Below are 13,000 nucleotides of genomic sequence, written 5' to 3'. Positions count from 1 at the left end.
AATTGGGAACCTCCAACCGTATGCATAATCCTGCATCTATGTGGTTGTAACCCAAATTTCTCAGTTAGGAGCATGTGGTCCCAATATCTGATCCTAGATTCTAGGTCAACCTCCACACCATTGCCCAGAACTTCTTGTAACTTCTCAGAATCAGTAATGGCATGAAAAAAATGTTATAAATACAAGTTTGAAGGAAGAAATTGACCTAGATTGATTATAACATGATAGGAATTTCACCAAACATATAGAAAACAAGTACGCTACAGGTCATAAATGTATATATGATCATAAAAGCCTGAGATTCATCTAAGAACCACAAAGAAGGCCCTATTCCCTCTCCACATAACTACAACATCACTTATTATTTCATACATTAATCACACATCAATAATTAAACATTTAATGACAAGATCCATAGAAGATACACATCATATGAAAACCATATAACTAGAAAATAACTAGCATATAAACCATGGCAACTCAGCCATAATATCATCAACACATTTCCAATAATTATACATGAATCATAATGGGAGAATAGATCTTATTAACATCGGAAAATACCAACCAATTCTAGGTCTTCCAGGTACCACCCGACCACAGATTAGGATGAACCAAATCTCTCCTTCATCCAATTACTCCCGCACCATATTCCAAGCATGAATGTGGGATCTCGTGGATTAAAACAAGCAAAACCAAACTAGGTCTTCCAAAGGCCAAACCACCTCAACCAGTGATTCCACCTCACAGTCGGTCATCACCAACACCAACCAGATTGATCTCTACCCAAGTTGTCTAGAGCTCCAAGAACTAGTAACTCAACCCACAACCTTCTAAGGCTCTATATTGTTTTTCCAACCCGACTTCAGGACTAGTAACTCAACACACCAAGGGCTCAAAATCATATTTCCAACTTAGGGTCCAGGAATAGTAACTCAACCCAAGTTGTTCCATGGCTCTAGAGTGTTTGTTCTAACCCACAACCATAAGGAATTACAAGCACCAATCAAAAAACAAACAAGTAGAAACACCCACAACACCATAGCTATCCAGGAAATGATAAGGCGAGGCTAAAACCATTGTCACTCCAAAAAATCCTCCAAGCCAATGACAAATTGTAACCAAATAACCACATACATACACCATGCATGCCAAAACTAGCAAGGAAATCATACATGCAACTCAATACCTGCAAAAAAATCCAACTATAGTGGTTAATCCCATTGTCCCCTTATGCTTTCCTAATTTCCCTTTTCCTTCTTTCTCCAAATCCAAGGTATGCCACAATGCTCCACGAATGCTCCAAGAAAACTCTAAGTTTTCAAGAGTATGAGAGAGAGAGAGAGAGAGAGAGAGAGAGAGAGAATAAAGAGAAAGCTCCAAAACTTAACTAACAAAAGTTGTGAAATAATCCTCATAAGCCTTTTTATCATTGAGTCCTCTATTTTCTTCATTTTCATTTATTTTTCCTTCAATTTTCCTTACAAGCCTTTGCTAATTTCCATATCCATTAATTAATCACCAGTGATACCCCATGTGATGTAGGAAAGTGTTCTCTCTGCGGACAGAGGCAACCCCTCTAGCCCTAGAATGGGTCTAGTCACAAACAAGGACAGATCAACAATAGCTTTCCTTAAACAATCATAGTTGGAGGCCTACCTCAACCGGTGGTCGATGGAGTTCCATTGCGCTGCTCCAGGTTCCACTTCCTTCTTCTACTAAGTGATCAACTTGAAACAATGCAAAGGAAATACAAAAAAGCACGTAACCAGAAAACAATAATGATCTATTTACTCACAAAGTCAATAAGTCATGAGCTATCAAGTAAATTACATATAAGACATAGGAAAACATCATTGATTGTATTAATAATGAAATAAGAGCAAGCTTACAACCAAAGTCTTGACGTCGCATGCCTTCTCAGAGGGATCCAGCCAACATGTTCCTCAAGCATTCACTCTTTGAAGATGGATCTCCCAACATACAATATTCTCTCTCACTCATAAGTTTTACACAATGTTAAGGGCACTTCACAACCTTCCACAAACTATCAACAATCCCACACTTGTCACACTCACACCAGCTACACTAACAACACTACTCAATCCAAGAATTTACCAACTAGCCAACTATCAAAAAACTATCCAAAAACTAGCAATGCATAGCAATGGTGAGAGTTTAAATAGGAGAAGGAGTCTCCATGAAAGGTGGAAGAGTGATCTTATCCCCAAGGAAGGTAGCACAATTGATGGAATTGCCATGCCAGAGAAAGGAAAGGCGATATAAACTATGCCAACAACCAGGTCTGGAGTCATCCAGATGGCCGACTGTTGGAACAAATTCGCCCAATCTAGATCATCGTGGGTGAACAACTGAGCTTTAGCACTGACATCGCTAGTGAGCAATGTAACTAGTCAGATAACCGCTAAATATAATAAGTAACCTCGCGCTGGAGCATAAAATCGGACCATCGCGGGAATCAGATGTACTTCTACGCTGGCAGTGCATCTGGACTGTTTATGAGCACCATTCAGCACGCATATTAAGTCCACAGTCGCGATGAGGTAGATAACTTAGGAAAAATGGGTCATTTGGCAGCACAAGGGAGCATTTGTTCAATATGAGCATGTTTGACTTGGACACATGACACAGTAGAAGGACTGGAGTGAAGGCAGTGACAAATTACTATGTAACAGATGCCCCCTAAAGTATGAAGCCTGAGAAAGTGGGAGGGGTGAAATGATTTACGAAACTAACTGAGCTGGAACACCATCTGGAAGAACCTGCACACAAGTACAACTGATATCTCTGATAATGAGGTACATGTAATCTAGGCATGGGCGCAGCCATCTAAAAGACATACGAGCTAGGTCTGTGGAATGGATGCAGCCATCTAGCTAATAAGACCATGATAGTGATAAAGGTATGGTTGCAGCCATCCATGAAGACTCAAGTATGGTCACAGCCATCCATCAATGAGTCATGTAATCACGAACCAATCCACGGAGCCCAAACATGTGTAATCTGAGTTCGGGGTCTTGAACCCAACCAATCATAGTAAAAATTCTAGCATGCGAAAAGATGTGCTGAGGTTGAGCATGATAGAAAGTCGCTTGATTACTGGTCAATGAGTAAAACCATTAACAAGCATGAGAGAAACCACCAATAATGCCAATGGTTCTCAAGGTACTGTCTAGCACAATCCATGAAGTGTGAAGAAGGAGCTAAAGTCGAACACTCGTGGAACCACTCAATCGACGACCAATGATGAAAGTCGACCATCAGGTGCGAAGAACTTGCCATTGAGGCGTGCAAGCTCTAAGGTACCGAAGGGGATCTCTAGATCAATCTCCTGGATAATGAGCTAATGTCGATAGGAGATGATCCATCGCAGGAGGGCCATAATGTTTCCCCCATCAACGATACAAGATAAGGAACAAGTGGTAGATGGCGAAACAGAGTATCAAAGGAGGAGGCAAGGGTGTAAACTGCAGAAGGATTATAATCTTGAACATGTTGGCGACACGACTCCGGAGGGTGGCAGCATTCAGGTACCAAGGGATCAGAGGCACAATGGAGATGGCATGAATCGAATGGAATGAAGCTAAATGGCAACCCAAACCCACGAAAGGCCAAATGACGATGTATGGATGTCCCAACCCGATAAGAGGCAAAAAGTGTTGATGTTCAAGAGTGACTAGCTGCCAATGATGATTTCCAAATTTTCCCCCACCATTGCTGGCGAGTGCCAAAATTATTTTTGAAAATAAGCTTGAAGGGGATAGCATATGTTTGTAATATAAGTTCGACCATTGGTCGAATCCAACCTAGTAATAGTTTAACGAGCCCTAGGGAGGAGAAGCTCGAGTCTCATCATGGTGACGAGTCCAATGTCGTCAAAGTTTAACGAGTCCGACATAGGTAAAACTCAGAGTCTTTTTCATGTTTAGGGAGTTTGAAAAAGACACGGAAAAGAAAACTCCAAGGGGGTCCTTTTTCGTAGATTTGTGTCTCTCGAGCTCGAAAAAGTATAAAACGATACTCGAAAGAACCACTTGGCCATTACGATCAAGGAGTACTTTTTGTGATTAGTGACTTCGACCCGAAAAAGTAGAAAAGTGATCAACGTCACGTCGTTTCGTAACCAATAACGAGCTTGAAATGACAAAAGCCCGACAATATTTTCGCATTTATACGGTCAGAAAAGAGCTTAAAGCATACTACCTCTTATTCCATTTAACGAGTTAAAAGGGAAAACTCAGTAATATTTTCGTCTTTAAACAGTCAGAAAAGAGCTAAAAGCAGACCTCCATTTTTATTCTCGTTAACGAGTCAAAAAGGGAAAAAATACTCGGCAGTCTTTTCATATTTTACGAGTCAGAAAATGGCTTAAAGGTGACTCGTCCTAGAGGAACGAGTGGTATAAAGGGTAGCAACTGGTTCCAGCAATGGTGGAACTGCTCAAAACATGTAATGGTCAAGAGGCTGGCTAATAAAACCACTCATCGCTGCGGTTCCTCAGGAAAGGATAAACAATCAAGTGAAAGCACATGATCATCCAAAGAGATGGTGGCGATGGAATGAAACAATGTTATGAAACCAGCTCAAGAAAAAGATAGAAAAGATAGATCAATGCCTTAGAATTCAGCCTCTTCGAGGGGGCAACCTCCTTTACATTACATAAATGAACAATTCTTCGATGATTCAAATGACAAAACCTCATTTCTATATATAGGAGTATAAGGAGTCACAATATAACCCAGCCGACCTAATAATAATAATATAAAGCCACAAAAATAACAATAAAGGGATTCTATGGGGCACAGTAATAACAATATGGGGATAATAGGGGCACGACAATATTAATAAGGGGTACAACTACAATAGTAATGGGGTAATCACTAGTATTATAGGGACCCAACATGCCCCTCTCCTTCAAAAAAGTGTTGTCCTCAACGCTTGAGAAGTTCTGGATGCTTCTGTATAAAATTCTCATCCTCCCATGTGGAATCTTCAGTGGATAAGTTCTTCCACTTGATAAGATACTCTGAAATTGATCGATTTCGTAGCTGTCGAGTTCTTGTTTTTGTGACTTCTTCCGATTCCAATATAATTTTTCCTTCCTCATCAAGTTCTGGCAATATTGTTTGAACTAGGAGCTTATTTCCTATAACCTTCTTTAAACATGAAACATGGAAAACTGGGTGCAATCGAGAAGCTGCAGGAAGCTCCAATTTGTATGCCATAGTACCAATCTTTTGCAACACCTTGTATGGACCATAATACTTTGGTGATAATTTATTATCCTTCTTCGCTTGCTTGAGGGAAATTTGCTTATATGGTTGTAGTCGTAGGAATACCCAATCACCTACATCAAAACTTCTTTCGCTACGATGTTGATCTGCCTGTTGTTTCATCCTATTTTGTGCCAACACGAGGTTATCCTTTAAGAGTTGGAGGACTTGCTGTTGATGTTCGATGTGATGTTGCACTGCTTGAACCTTAGAATTTTCTCTTAAATATGATGTGATGGATGGTGGCTAATACCCATAAAGTGCCATAAATGGGGTCATTTTTGTTGCTGTATGGAAGGGAGTGTTATACCACCATTCAGCCATAGGCAACCATTTAACCCATTGTGTCTGTTTATCAGATACAAAGAAACGAAGATATCCTTCCAAACATTTGTTTACTATCTTAGTTTGCCCATCAGATTGATGATGATAAGATGAGCTTTGAGCTAACTGAGTACCAAGACAAGAAAATGATTCTGTCCAAAAATTTCTAGTGAAAATGGGATCTCTGTCACTTACAATAATCTTTGGGTTTCCATGTAGCTTTTGAATTGTTTCCATAAATGCAGTAGAAACTGTACTGGCTTTAAATGGACGTGATAATGCACAAAAGTGTGCATACTTGGTAAGTCTATCAACTACCACCATGATGACACTCTTTCCCTCAGACTTGGGTAAACCTGTGATAAAATCCATTGAAATCTCCCCCCAACGTTGGCTTGGAATGGATAAAGGTTGTAATAGACCCTGTGTCTTAATTGTTTCAACTTTATTTTGTTGGAAAACCAAACATTCTACCACAAAATTTTGAATATCTGATTTAAGGCCATCCCAAAAAAATTCCTTCTTAACCCTGTGGTAAGTTTTTAAAAATCCTGAGTGCCCTCCTAAGGGAGAAGAGTGCAATTCCATAAGAATCTTTTGTTTTAGCTGGGAATTCTTACAGAGGTATAAGCAATCTTTGTACCATAACGAATCATTTTTCCAACTAAATGTATCAGACATACTGGAATCTTGTTGTAACTTTCGAATAAGTGCCCACACTTCTTCGTCATTCTTCCATTCCTCCCTTGCTTTGTTTATCCAATTTGGTTGGATAATAGAAATGGCGCACAACAATGCTTCCACATCCTCCTCCTTTCTTGAGAGTGCATCTGCCACCACATTTTGCTTCCTTTTTTGTAGATGATTTCAAAGTCATAACCCAACATCTTTGTGACACACTTTTGTTGCTCTTCATAGGATAATCTTTGTTCTAAAAGGTATTTAAGGCTATCATGATCTGTTTTTACCTTGAAGTGTCTTCCCATTAGGTAGGGTCACCATTTCTTAAGTGCATGGAGTATTGCCAACATTTCATTCTCATAAATAGCTTTGTGTAAAAACTTTCCCTTGATTGGACGACTTTCAAAAGCAATGGGTCTTTCATCTTGCATTAAAACAGCACCAATTCCATTTCCTGAAGCATCACACTCCACAATAAAGGTTTTTGTGAAGTCCGGTGTAGCTAAGACCGGTGCTTGGCACATTGCCTCTTTAAGATGTTAGAATGCCTTTGTTGCTTCTGGAGTCCATGAAAATGCATCTTTCTTCAATAATGTTGTTAGGGGTGCTGCTATTCTCCCATAATTCTTAACAAACTTGCGATAATACCCTGTCAACCCGAGAAATCCTCGCAGATGCTTTATGGATGTGGGAATTTTCCATTCCTTAATGGATTTAATTTTGCTAGGGTCTACCTTAACTCCTTCATGAGATACAATATGACCCAGATATTCCACCTCTTGTACTCCAAAGAAATATTTGGATCTTTTTGCATATAATTGTTTCTCCTCCAATAGTTGTAGCACCCTCTCAACATGTTAAACATGATCCTTCTAAGACTTGGTGTAGATTAGTATATCATCAAAAAATACTAACACAAATTTTCTAAGGAATGGTTTGAAAATTGAATTCATCAAACCTTGAAATGTTGAAGGTGCATTGGTAAGGCCAAAAGGCATGACCAAAAATTCATAATGACCCTCATGAGTTCTAAATGCTATTTTCGGAATGTGTTCAGTCTTCATTCTGATTTGATGATATCTTGAACGAAGATCCAACTTGGTGAAGTAAATTTATCCATGCAATTCATCCAGTAATTCATCAATGATAGGAATGGGAAACTTATCTTTAATAGTAAGCTTGTTGAGCTCCCTATAATCTAGACACATGTGCCATGATCCATCCTTCTTGTGCACCAATACTACTGGAGCAGAGAAAGAACTTTGACTCGGTTGAATTATACCAGCCTCTAGCATTTCTGCAACCATACGTTCAATTTCACTCTTTTGGGCATAGGGATATCTGTACGGCCTGATGTTTGGAGGATAATCAGATGAATAGCATGATCATGATCACGAATAGGTGGGAGACCTTTGGGAGTCTCAAATACCTTGGAATGATTGTCCAAGACTTTCTGGAGATCTGGAGAAATAGATGATTCCAATGTGGAAACATCTAGCAAACATAATTGTACAATTACACCTCTTTGTTCCTTTTTTAGAAGCTTTGTCATACCGTTAGAGCTGATTATCTTTCCCGGTTTCCCTTCAATACTCCTTAACTCAACGTCCTTTCCTTGCATAGAAAATTTCATGAAAAGTTCTTGAAAATTAAAAGCTATTGTACCCAAGGATTGTAGCCATTGGACTCCTAGTACAACATCAGCACCTCCCATTGGAATGGAAAGCATTGGGCTAGTCAATACATATTTTCCCATGGATAGCTTGATATTATGGCACTTTCCCGAGCAAATTATTGTTCCTCCATTTACAACCATCACTTGACACTCTGGTGCTGGATATAAGAAGCAATTCAATTCTTTTGCTACCTTACAATGAATAAAATTGTGGGTACTTCCTGAATCAATCAACACTATTACCTTTTTCTTCTTGATTTGTCCTTCTATCTTGATGGTTTGAGGAGTGGTAATTCCCGCCAATGCATTACAAGATATGGTCAGATTCATTTCTTCTTTATCTAGGCTTTGTTCCTGGAGTATATCCTCTTCTTTTGACCTTTCTTGCTCATTTTCTTCTTCCTCTTCACAATCTATGTAGAATAATTTCTTCTCAGCACACTTATGACCTTTAGTGTATTTGCTATCACAACTATAACAAAGCCCTTTTTCTCTTTTTTCTTCCAATTGTTGTGGTGTCAACCTTATAGGTTGTGGAAGACTAGGGGCAACAACACTTCCATCTTTATAGTTGTGAGTGGTGTGCTTCTTGGTTGCCATAATTTTGCTTTCCATTTTTCTTGCTAACCTGAATGCCTTCTCTAATGAATCAGGTTCCCAAAGGCGAACATCATGTTGGATATTATCCTTTAAAGTACCTATGAACACATCAATCTTATGCTCCTTTGGAATATTTTTTACCCTTATGTTCAATTTTTGGAACTCCTCAATGTGCTCCATTATTGAACCCTTTTGTTTGAGACTTATCAATTGGCTAAAAAAAGTGTTGCTTTTTGTATCCTCATAATGTGCTGTCAATTCTTCCGTAAAAATTTCCCAAGTGATAATTTGTTTACGAGAGCAAAGCCATTGATACCATACAAACTGATTTGGTTCCAAATATAAAGTTTCAATACGTACCTTTTGTGTGTTTTGCACATTATTGAGATCAAAAAATTGCTCCATCTGTAATATCCATGTTGCGTGATCCTTGCCATCAAACTTTCTCATATCGATTTTTGGAATATGGTGGGTCTTTGATTCAACATTAGGGTCTATGGAATCATGATTAACATTTCTTTTGTTCTCATCATGATTTTCCTTTACTACCCTCTCACCATTAGTGACCATTTCTTGTAGCAACTTATTCATATTATCTTCAATTCTTCCATATCTATCTTCAAATCTGTCTTCCAATCGTCCATCTTAGCTTCCATTCCATTCATCTTAGCTTCCACGCCCTTTATCTTAGATTCCATGCCATTTATCTTAGCTTTTGTTAGCTTTTGTGAGACTGACATTTGTTGCACTTGGTCTTGTAATTTTGATATATCATGTAGCATTTCTTCCTCTTCTTCATGAGTCATGCTACTGCTTTCAGGTTTCTTACTAGGTGTTTGCATTTTCTTTCCTCTAGGCATCAGTTACCAATAACAATGCTCTACTATGCCCTTTGAATTCCTTCAAAATAATTTTTCAAACCAAGCTTAAGCAAAAATTTAAAAAAAATCTACACACCTTTTTTCACTTTGTAGGAGCTCGATATTGCCTCTAATGTATCTTTGTAATTTCTGATCATCTAGTTCTGAAATTATGACCTGTAGTAGCCCTCTGTGTCCTCTTTCCAATGCCACCAGTCTGATCCCAATTGGATTCTCCAAGGAAGAGTTATGTCAAATCTCCCACAGTGACCTGATTATAGACTAGTTTAGTAGAGCGAACTTGTACAACGTGCCACGTGTCCTTGTTTTGACCTTTGGCTCTGAAAAATATATATAAGAAACTATAGTCCATCCTCTTTCTGTATCTTCTTACGAAATTTCAATCCAAAGCTCAGAGAGAAAGTTATGACAATTTTCCCCAGGTCACCTGTCTAGAATGTAATTCAGGAGTCTGCAAAAAGACCAACTTCCTCAGATCATATCTCCGAAAATATAGCGCGAAAAGATCTGAAATTCAGACCCAAGATTCAGCGCAACATCTTCTCAAATGGGTTTTTTTTTTAGCTTCTGAAACCACGTAGAAAAAAATTTCTAGCGAAAATTCCATGATGACCTGTTTGGAGTAGTGAAACCCTAGAATCCAAAGCTCTGATACCAAATGTTATGAAACCAGCTCAAGAAAAAGATAGAAAAGATAGATCAACGCCTTAGAATTCAGCCTCTTCGAGAGGCAACCTCCTTTACATTACATAAATGAACAATTCTTCGATGATTCAAATGACAAAACCTCCTTTCTATATATAGGAGTATAAGGAGTCACACTATAACCCAGCCGACCTAACAATAATAATATAAAGCCACAAAAATAACAATAGAGGGATTCTATGGGGCACAGTACTAACAATATGGGGATAATAGGGGCACAAAAATATTAATAAGGGGTACAACTACAATAGTAATGGGGTAATCACTAGTATTATAGGGACCCAACAAACAACCAAGGCTCATCTAGCAGAATTTAGTGAATAAAAACGACAATCACGAGGTGTAAATCAGGTATGGGTTCATTTTTACACAAGCTTGAACCATCGAGAACTCTGTTTGGATTTGGTTTCATGTTTACACAAACTTGAAACGAAAAACTATGCTTGTTATAAGTTCGCATGCCCCCAGCATAATGACGCAAATCGAGGTACATGCCCCCCAAGCTTCATTGCATTCAACGAGGTGGATGGAATGAAGGTTCACTTTCAAGATCTTGGAAAGAATCGAATTGGATATTACGAGATCTTAACCAAAGACTCAATTTGGAAAGGGAGTTGTTTCATTTTTTAACGAGTTTGACACGGTAAAAAAACTATCCTCATAACCCTTGTTTCATTTTTTAACGAGGTTGACATAAGATCAAGAACTTTCCTCAAGACTCCTTGTTTCATTTTTAAACGCGGTTGACACAAGACAAGGAACTATGCTCCAGGATCCTTGTTTCATTTTCTAACGAGGTTGACACAGGAACAAACTATCCTCGTGACACCTGCTCATGGGCCATACAAGAACATGGCTCCCAAGAGGTCTTCACGGGATGGAAGAAATGCACTCTAGGAGGAATACATGTCATGAGGCATTAATGACAGATCAGGTTCCAAAGCCCCCAGTACATGATGTACGAGATCATCAGCAGAGGCAGAGATAGAACGAGTGGCCACATAATTGACATGGCAAGGAAGGCACTGTTTGCGAGCAAGAACCGATAGGGGACGACGGCTGCATAGGAGGCACCGGGGGACTAAAGAACGATAATTGATCTATGGTCACCATTCTTCCATCGTGTGGAAAGAAACCCACACGAAAAAGTGAAGAGATGAGGGCCCCCATGGCATAAACATAGTCATGGCCAAGGAGAAGACTGAAATCTAAAGCACCTTGGACAACCATGATGTCTATATAGACGGTTTTATCCCCTGCTATCACCCCAAGAAACTCTCCTAGGTTGTATCTCAGAGATTCTCGGGAACATTACAAACTCAACAAAAAATGTTGGAAATATGTGGATGAATGGAAGGAATGATGCATATTCAAGCCAGATAACCACTTCTACTATGTTTAACCCCAGACATGGGTGAACACCTCCAGACTACAAGGCTTTAGACCACCAATTACTCACAGTTTGAGGATTAGATGAACATGGAGAATACCGACCACACCAGCAGATGCACAAGACCATGTGATGGCCGGCTACAACTAGTAAAGAGGTCTACAAAACTATTTCCTAATGCACATATAGGATGACAGCTCTCTGGTACTAAGCAAATAGAAACCTGCATAGCACATTCAATGATACATACTAGATTCTAACACAGAGGTGGGATGACAGCCCCTCTAATGCTAAACATCAAGAGCACATGAAAAATACATAATAGGCACAACCTAGAACAAAGTAGAAATGGAAAGTGAGCAATTAACAGCAAAAGAAGCTTGTATTAGTTGAAAATGAAGACCAGATGCTACAGGTATCACAGTAGTTACAGTCTCCAGAAGTTGAACCTGACATCAAAATAACAACCATCAACCTTAATCCAATCTGTATTCTGGATATATATAGAGGTTGATTACAAAAAATGCTCTGTTATCCTATACGGGGAGGGGTCATAATGGACCACCAACTGTATTAGCTGTCTAATACGGGTCTCTGATAGAATCTGATTGCTTTAATGAACAAATTCACCTTTTCTGTTGTTCGGTAGTCCTTCTTGGGCAGGTGGATTTCATGTATGGATGGAACTCCATAACTGATAAATGCGTTGATCTGCTCGAGGCTGGTCTTTTCCTTCTTGGCCATGCTTTCTTGTTAAATGTAGTTGCTAAGGATTTAATATGCCATGTACTGGATTCTGGCCTCCTTCCTCCTTCGGGTACACTGGACAGGATATGGACACGGGGGACATGGTGGAAGCATGGCTATGATGGGGACAAAGCTCAGCCATTGGATCGCATGGATCGATGGCGAGGATCATTTTGAAGTGGCTATCGGGAGACGTGAGATCGGGACAAATGAGGGCCGTCGGATCACGGTTAGGCAGATCCGACGGTGATCGGGAGGTGAAAGTACGCGGGAGATAATGCGCGGGGATGGGCGGGACGGCGGTAAGCAGTATTCCCCGCACCGCTTATCGGAGGTGTGTGGTACTCGTACAGAGCCGCGTGATACCATTGAACGCACGACACATGGCGGATGTGACGGGCGGGAAACCACTTTCCCCGCGCGTTAATGCGCGTGCAGGTTTCGGCAGCGGGGGAAGCGAATAACGTCGGATCACCCAGCAGGGATGATCGAACGATGGAAAGAGATAACGGGTTAATGAGCGGGAAAATCAACGGAGGCCGTTAGATCAGGTGATGTGCGATCGACGGAGGGGATTAAGGCGGAGGGTTATATGGGCGATTTGCGATAGCGATTGAGGGAAAAGGGCTTATAGCGCTTTTTTGTGAAGGCACTTAGTTATGTGGGTTTAAACTTTGTGCCCAGGGACCCGAAGGGAATATAG

General features: G+C 39.9%; 1 pseudogene; it reads left to right on the top strand.

Moving 5' to 3' along the window:
• Window positions 1–12,474, top strand: part of LOC149175915 (copalyl diphosphate synthase 2-like) — a 30,151-nt pseudogene extending 17,677 nt beyond the window's left edge.
• Window positions 12,475–13,000: the final 526 nt, after the last annotated feature.

This window comes from Pinus tabuliformis, chromosome 4_1 (assembly GCF_031772625.1).
Source record: "Pinus tabuliformis cultivar Carrire ecotype Pingquan chromosome 4_1, CPIR1, whole genome shotgun sequence".
Classification (NCBI taxonomy): Eukaryota; Viridiplantae; Streptophyta; class Pinopsida; order Pinales; family Pinaceae; genus Pinus; species Pinus tabuliformis.
Note: the sequence above shows the minus strand (reverse complement) of the source record. Positions and strands in the feature narration are given on the sequence as shown.